The sequence below is a fragment of the Oncorhynchus gorbuscha genome, unplaced genomic scaffold, assembly GCF_021184085.1.
Source record: "Oncorhynchus gorbuscha isolate QuinsamMale2020 ecotype Even-year unplaced genomic scaffold, OgorEven_v1.0 Un_scaffold_743, whole genome shotgun sequence".
NCBI lineage: Eukaryota > Metazoa > Chordata > Actinopteri > Salmoniformes > Salmonidae > Oncorhynchus > Oncorhynchus gorbuscha.
This window is the reverse complement of record NW_025745788.1, coordinates 211,240-220,000: the sequence shown is the minus strand read 5'-3', so window position 1 is coordinate 220,000 and position 8,761 is coordinate 211,240. Positions and strand designations below refer to the sequence as shown.

Genomic DNA, 8,761 nt, shown 5'->3' with positions numbered 1-8,761 from the left:
CACACACTCACAGACCTACTACAAACACACACACTCACAGACCTACTACAAACACACACACTCACAGACCTACTTCACACACACACACACCTACTACAAAGGCACACTCACATACCTACTACAAACACACACACTCACAGACCTACTACAAACACACACACTCACAGACCTTCTACAAACACACACACTCACAGACCTACTACAAACACACACACTCACAGACCTACTACAAACACACACACTCACAGACCTACTTCACACACACACCTACTACAAAGGCACACTCACATACCTACTACAAACACACACACTCACAGACCTACTACAAACACACACACTCACAGACCTACTACAAACACACACACTCACAGACCTACTACAAACACACACACTCACAGACCTACTACACACACACACTCACAGACCTACTACAAACACACACACTCACAGACCTACTACAAACACACACACACTCACAGACCTACTACAAACACACACACTCACAGACCTACAACAAACACACACACACTCACAGACCTACTACACACACACACTCACAGACCTACTACAAACACACACACACTCACAGACCTACTATAAACACACACTCTCACAGACCTACTACAAACACGCACACACTCACAGACCTACTACAAACACACACACTCACAGACCTACTTCACACACACACACTCACAGACCTACTTCACACACACACACCTACTACAAACACACACTCACAGACCTACTACAAACACACACATTCACAGACCTACTACAAACACACACACTCACAGACCTACTACAAACACACACACTCACAGACCTACTATAAACACACACACTCACAGACCTACTACAAACACACACACTCACAGACCTACTATAAACACACACACTCACAGACCTACTACAAACACACACACTCACAGACCTACTATAAACACACACACTCAAAGACCTACTACTACAAACACACACACACACACAGACCTACTACAAACACACTCAGACTTGATATGTGATGCTAACGCTTGTTGTGTGTGTAGATGCTGTTCATGCTCGGTACTCTGCTGATAGCGATGTCCATGCAGCTGGACCGGAGAGGACTGTGGAACATGCTGGGACCCATCCTCTGTGCTGTACTAGCCATGGTGACCTCCTGGGTAACTATATATCCATGTATCCATGGTGACCTCCTGGGTAACTATACATCCATGTATCCATGGTGACCTCCTGGGTAACTATATATCCATGGTGACCTCCTGGGTAACTATATATCCATGTATCCATGGTGACCTCCTGGGTAACTATATATCCATGTATCCATGGTGACCTCCTGGGTAACTATATATCCATGTATCCATGGTGACCTCCCCGGGTAACTATATATCCATGTATCCATGGTCCTGACCCATGGTGACCTCCTCCACTATATCCATGTATCCATGGTGACCTCCTGGGTAACTATACATCCATGTATCCATGGTGACCTCCTGGGTAACAACACATCCATGTATCCATGTGACCAGTCCTGTTTGGTACACCTACTCATTCCAGGGTTTTTCTTCCTATACATCCATACATTCAGTACCAGTCAAAAGTTTGGACCATGTAGACTAATATGTAGATTCATGGAGTAACCAAAAAGTGTTAATATACAGTGCCTTGCGAAAGTATTCCCCCCTTGAACTTTGCGACCTCCACATTTCAGGCTTCAAACATAAAGATATAAAACTCCTCCTCCAGTGAAGAATCAACAACAAGTGGGACACAATCATGAAGTGGAACGACATTTATTGGATATTTCAAACTCCTGTTCCCCAACTAATCAAAAACGGAAAAATTGGGCGTGCAAAATGATTATCCCCAACCACCTCCACCAGTCTTGTTCCCCACAAGTCCTGTTCCTCCTCCTCCACCAGTCCCGTTGCCTCCTCCACCAGTCCACCAGTCCTGTTCCCCAACCTCCTCCACCAGTCCTGTTCCCCAACCTCCACCAGTCCCTTCCCCAACCTCCTCCACCAGTCCTGTTCCCCAACCTCCTCCACCAGTCCCGTTCCCCAGCCTCCACCACCAGTCCCCCCCAGTCCACCAGTCCCGTTCCCCAACCTCCTCCACCAGTTCCCCAACCTCCTCCACCAGTCCCGTTCCCCAACCTCCTCCACCAGTCCTGTTCCCCAACCTCCACCACCAGTCCTGTTCCCCAACCTCCTCCACCAGTCCTGTTCCCCAACCTCCTCCACCAGTCCTGTTCCCCAACCTCCTCCACCAGTCCTGTTCCCCAACCTCCTCCACCAGTCCTGTTCCCCAACCTCCACTCACCAGTCCTGTTCCCCAACCTCCTCCACCAGTCCTGTTCCCAACCTCCTCCACCAGTCCTGTTCCCCAACCTCCTCCACCAGTCCTGTTCCCCAACCTCCTCCACCAGTCCTGTTCCCAAACCTCCTCCACCAGTCCTGTTCCCAACCTCCTCCAGTCCCGTTCCCCAACCTCCTCCACCAGTCCTGTTCCCCAACCTCCTCCAAGTCCCGTTCCCCAACCATCACCTCCCCCACCCATCACCAGTCCCATTCCCCAACCTCCCCACCAGTCCTGTTCCCCCAACCTCCACCAGTCCAATCCCCATCCACCAGTCCCGTTCCCCAACCTCCTCCACCAGTCCCTGTTCCCCCCAACCTCCACCACCAGTCCCGTTCCCCAACCTCCTCCACCAGTCCCGTTCCCCAACCTCCTCCACCAGTCCCGTTCCCCAACCTCCTCCACCAGTCCCGTTCCCCAACCTCCCCACCAGTCCCGTTCCCCAACCTCCTCCACCAGTCCTGTTCCCCAACCTCCTCCACCAGTCCCGTTCCCCAACCTCCAAGTCCCGTCCCCAACCTCCTCCACCAGTCCTGTTCCCCAACCTCCACCAGTCCACCAGTCCTGTTCCCCAACCTCCTCCACCAGTCCCGTTCCCCAACCTCCTCCACCAGTCCCGTTCCCCAACCTCCCCACCAGTCCCTCCTCCACCAGTTCCCCAACCTCCTCCACCAGTCCCGTTCCCCAACCTCCTCCATCCAGTCCCGTTCCCCAACCTCCTCCACCAGTCCCGTTCCCCAACCTCCCCTGTTCCCCAACCTCCTCCACCAGTCCCGTTCCCCAACCTCCTCCACCAGTCCCGTTCCCCAACCTCCTCCACCAGTCCCGTTCCCCAACCTCCTCCACCAGTCCCGTTCCCCAACCTCCACCAGTCCCGTTCCCCAGTCCCCAGTCCCGTTCCCCAACCTCCTCCACCAGTCCTGTTCCCCAACCTCCTCCACCAGTCCTGTTCCCCAACCTCCTCCACCAGTCCCGTTCCCCAACCTCCTCCACCAGTCCTGTTCCCCAACCTCCTCCACCAGTCCTGTTCCCCAACCTCCTCCACCAGTCCCGTTCCCCAACCTCCTCCACCAGTCCCGTTCCCCAACCTCCTCCACCAGTCCTGTTCCCCAACCTCCTCCACCAGTCCCGTTCCCCAACCACCACCAGTCCTGTTCCCCAACCTCCTCCACCAGTCCTGTTCCCCAACCTCCTCCACCAGTCCCGTTCCCCAACCTCCTCCACCAGTCCTGTTCCCAACCTCCTCCACCAGTCCCGTTCCCCAACCTCCTCCACCAGTCCTGTTCCCCCTCCAGTCCCACCCCAACCTCCCACCAGTCCCCCCAACCTCCTCCACCAGTCCCGTTCCCCAACCTCCACCACCAGTCCTGTTCCCCAACCTCCTCCACCAGTCCTGTTCCCCAACCTCCACCACCAGTCCTGTTCCCCCTCCTCCACCAGTCCTGTTCCCAACCTCCTCCACCAGTCCTGTTCCCCAACCTCCTCCACCAGTCCTGTTCCCCAACCTCCAACACCAGTCCTGTTCCCCAACCTCCACCACCAGTCCTGTTCCCCAACCTCCACCACCAGTCCTGTTCCCCAACCTCCTCCACCAGTCCTGTTCCCAGTCCTGTTCCCAACCTCCTCCACCAGTCCTGTTCCCCAACCTCCTCCACCAGTCCCGTTCCCCAACCATCACCAGTCCCATTCCCCAACCTCCCCCACCAGTCCTGTTCCCCAACCTCCTCCACCAGTCCCGTTCCCCAACCTCCTCCACCAGTCCCGTTCCCCAACCTCCATCACCAGTCCTGTTCCCCAACCTCCTCCACCAGTCCTGTTCCCAACCACCAACACTCCTGTTCCCCAACCTCCTCCACCAGTCCCGTTCCCCAACCAGTCCCGTCCCATCCCCAGTCCTCCCCCACCAGTCCTGTTCCCCAACCTCCTCCACCAGTCCCGTTCCCCAAACCCCCCACCAGTCCCGTTCCCCAACCTCCCCACCAGTCCTGTTCCCCAACCTCCCCCACCAGTCCTGTTCCCCAACCTCCTCCACCAGTCCCATTCCCCAACCTCCACCACCAGTCCCATTCCCCAACCTCCACCACCAGTCCTGTTCCCCAACCTCCTCCACCAGTCCCGTTCCCCAACCTCCTCCAGTCCAGTCCCCAACCTCCACCACCAGTCCTGTTCCCCAACCTCCTCCACCAGTCCTGTTCCCCAACCTCCTCCACCAGTCCCGTTCCCCAACCTCCACCACCAGTCCTCGTTCCCCAACCTCCACCACCAGTCCTGTTCCCCAACCTCCACCACCAGTCCCATTCCCCAACCTCCACCACCAGTCCCATTCCCCAACCTCCACCACCAGTCCCGTTCCCCAACCTCCTCCACCAGTCCTGTTCCCCAACCTCCTCCACCAGTCCTGTTCCCCAACCTCCTCCACCAGTCCTGTTCCCCAACCTCCCCAACCAGTCCTGTTCCCCAACCTCCACCACCAGTCCTGTTCCCCAACCTCCTCCACCAGTCCTGTTCCCCAACCTCCTCCACCAGTCCTGTTCCCCAACCTCCTCCACCAGTCCTGTTCCCCAACCTCCTCCACCAGTCCCGTTCCCCAACCAGTCCCGTTCCCCAACCTCCTCCACCAGTCCCGATCCAGTCCTGTTCCCCAACCTCCTCCACCAGTCCTGTTCCCCAACCTCCTCCACCAGTCCTGTTCCCCAACCTCCTCCACCAGTCCGTTCCCCAACCTCCTCCACCAGTCCTGTTCCCCAACCTCCTCCACCAGTCCTGTTCCCCAACCTCCACCAGTCCTCCCCAACCTCCACCACTCACGTCGTCGCTGAGTAGTTCAGTGTAGTGTTGAGGAGAAAACTGATCCACCCAGAGACGAGAAGATTCCTCCTCCTCCTCCTCCTCCTCTCGATCCCCCTCTTCTCTCTGTCTGCCGTCCAGCTCTCCAAACTCTTCATCCACTTGACTGAACACACACACACACACACACACACACACACACACACACACACACACACACACACACACACACACACACACACACACACACACACACACACACACACACACACACACACACACACACACTTATGCTATGTTTTAGCCTCCTGCCAGGGTTAAGGTTGTGTGTAACTGTATAATGTGTGTTTTCCAGGTGTATCGAGGGCTGAAGAGGAAACAGTGCTACCCCCCCTCTTGGCGGCGTTGGGTACTGTTTCTCCTCCCAGGCCTGGCCTCAGCGCTGGTCGGTGTGTGTGTGTACGTGTTTGCTGAGACGGAGGACAACTACCTGTACACACACTCTCTATGGCACGTCCTGGTTGCCTCTAGTGTGGTGTTCCTTCTGCCTCCCAGAGAGACAGACTCCATGAACACCTGGAGCCCTGGAGTCTGTGGTTACACACTCTGTCACAGCACCAAGGAGGAACTATATACTGTCACCTGACCTCTGACCCTGGACCTGTGGAGACCAACACTGTCACATAGGTTTAAGGCTGTGACCATACCAGTATTGACAGATTTGTTTTCCATGGCAAAAATGAATATCTTAAACAGACAACTCTTTTGTCCTTTAATAACCTGCTGGATGTAAAATCTAGTGTTTTATAGCCTGGAAAAACATTAATGAAAACATAATGATGTTGAATAACCTGCTAGATGTAAAATCTAGTGTTTTATAGCCTGGAAAAACATTAATGAAAACATAATGATGTTGAATAACCTGCTAGATGTAAAATCTAGTGTTTTATAGCCTGGAAAAACATTAATGAAAACATAATGATGTTGAATAACCTGCTAGATGTAAAATCTAGTGTTTTATAGCCTGGAAAAACATTAATGAAAACATAATGATGTTGAATAACCTGCTAGATGTAAAATCTAGTGTTTTATAGCCTGGAAAAACATTAATGAAAACATAATGATGTTGAATAACCTGCTAGATGTAAAATCTAGTGTTTTATAGCCTGGAAAAACATTAATGAAAACATAATGATGCTGAATAACCTGCTGGATGTAAAATCTAGTGTTTTATAGCCTGGAAAAACATTAATGAAAACATAATGATGTTGAATAACCTGCTGGATGTAAAATCTAGTGTTTTATAGCCTGGAAAAACATTAATGAAAACATAATGATGTTGAATAACCTGCTGGATGTAAAATCTAGTGTTTTATAGCCTGGAAAAACATTAATGAAAACATAATGATGTTTCCAATATTAGGGCTGTTTTCCTAAAGAAGTTACATCCTCTTGGTGTTTCCTTGATACTATGAATTAATACTGGTGTGGTCCCAGCTCTGCTAGCTGTATGTTGGTGTGTGTGTATAATCCTGGTGTGGTCCCAGCTCTGCTAGCTGTATGTTGGTGTGTGTGTATATAATACTGGTGTGGTCCCAGCTCTGCTAGCTGTATGTTGGTGTGTGTGTATATAATACTGGTGTGGTCCCAGCTCTGCTAGCTGTATGTTGGTGTGTGTGTATAATCCTGGTGTGGTCCCAGTATGTATATATATATATGACATATATTTCTGGTCAAGGATATGAATGTTTTCATAATAATATATTTGTATGACATCACTGCCTGCTAATCCATCATGTCTTGCCCCTCCCTCTTCCTCCTTTCCTCCTCGTCCTCCTCTAGTTTAGATTCACTACTAGATAGAGGAAGACTGCTAGTAAAAGCAGGGGTGAGTGTAATTAATTTGCAGAAACAGAAGTGTTTCGGGCCTCCAGAACCAGAACTGAACAGCCCTGAGTAATGTGTGTGTAGTTTGGAGGAAGTTAAAAGGCGTTTCACGAGTCAATGCTAACTAGCATTAGCAGAATGAGTGGAGGTCTAGCGAGTCAATGCTAACTAGTATTAGCAGAATGAGTGGAGGTCTAGCGAGTCAATGCTAACTAGCATTAGCAGAATGAGTGGAGGTCTAGCAAGTCAATGCTAACTAGCATTAGCAGAATGAGTGGAGGTCTAGCGAGTCAATGCTAACTAGCATTAGCAGAATGAGTGGAGGTCTAGCAGCACAGCTAGCACCTGTAGACTCACGTTATCTGTCTCGATTCAAACACTATAATGGTATATTTACTCATAGGAACCCTTCAGCCCCCACATACCTCTGATTCAAATGGGTTAAATGCATTCAGCCCCCCCCCCCCCCCACACCTCTGATTCAAATGGGTTAAATGCATTCAGCCCCCCACACCTCTGATTCATATGGGTTAAATGCATTCAGCCCCCCCCACACCTCTGATTCAAATGGATTAAATGCATTCAGCTGTACAACTGGCTAGGGTTCCCTTTCCCACACCTCAATGGGCCCTGTTCCAATTCTACATCCTCCTCAGTTCCTTACTCCCTTCCTTCTCCTTAAAGCACTTTAATGACTAAGTGTAATAATGTCATTTTAATGACATCTAAATGTAATTTGTGTAGAGGTCTTTCTCTGAATGTGTATTTTGAAACAAATTAGATTGTGTATCCAGTGCCTCTCCACTCTCTGTGCGTTCTGCAAGACCAGTTCTACCATTCCTCTTATTCTCTGGTCATACTGCTTTTATTTCACAATGATATTAAGTTAGAATGAAGCATTTTAATGTTTGGTGTTGGGTTAATAATAATGTTTTTATGTTCTGAAAAGTTTTTGATCCCTCATGATCACATGTTATGTTAATGAGATGTTAATGTAATGTTTCTGATATGGTAAATATATGTTAATTTTCATGGGATGCTGATGGACTTTTCCTCTGATACTTTACATGTTTTATGTGCGGCATTCTACCGTTCATCTAGACATTCTACCGTTCATCTAGACATTCTACCGTTCATCTAGACATTCTACCATCCATCCAGACATTCTAGACATTCTACCGTTCATCTAGACATTCTACCGTTCATCTAGACATTCTACCGTTCATCTAGACATTCTACTGTTCATCTAGACATTCTACCATCCATCTAGACATTCTACCGTTCATCTAGACATTCTACCATCCATCTAGACATTCTACCGTTCATCTAGACATTCTACCATCCATCTAGACATTCTACCGTTCATCTAGACATTCTACCGTCCATCTAGACATTCTACCGTTCATCTAGACATTCTACCATCCATCCAGACATTCTAGACATTCTACCGTTCATCTAGACATTCTACCGTTCATCTAGACATTCTAGACATTCTACCGTGCATCTAGACATTCTACCGTGCATCTAGACATTCTACCGTGCAGCTAGACATTCTACCGTTCATCTAGACATTCTACATTCTACCGTGCATCTAGACATTCTACCGTGCATCTAGACATTCTACCGTGCAGCTAGACATTCTACTGTGCATCTAGACATTCTACCATCCATCTAGACATTCTACCATCCATCTAGACATTGTACCATCCATCTAGACATTCTACCA

The 8,761-nt window shown here is 50.0% G+C and overlaps 1 pseudogene; it reads left to right on the top strand.

The window, feature by feature from the left end:
* The window catches only part of LOC124019956, a 61,991-nt pseudogene extending 54,542 nt beyond the window's left edge, over positions 1-7,449 (top strand).
* Positions 7,450-8,761: the final 1,312 nt, after the last annotated feature.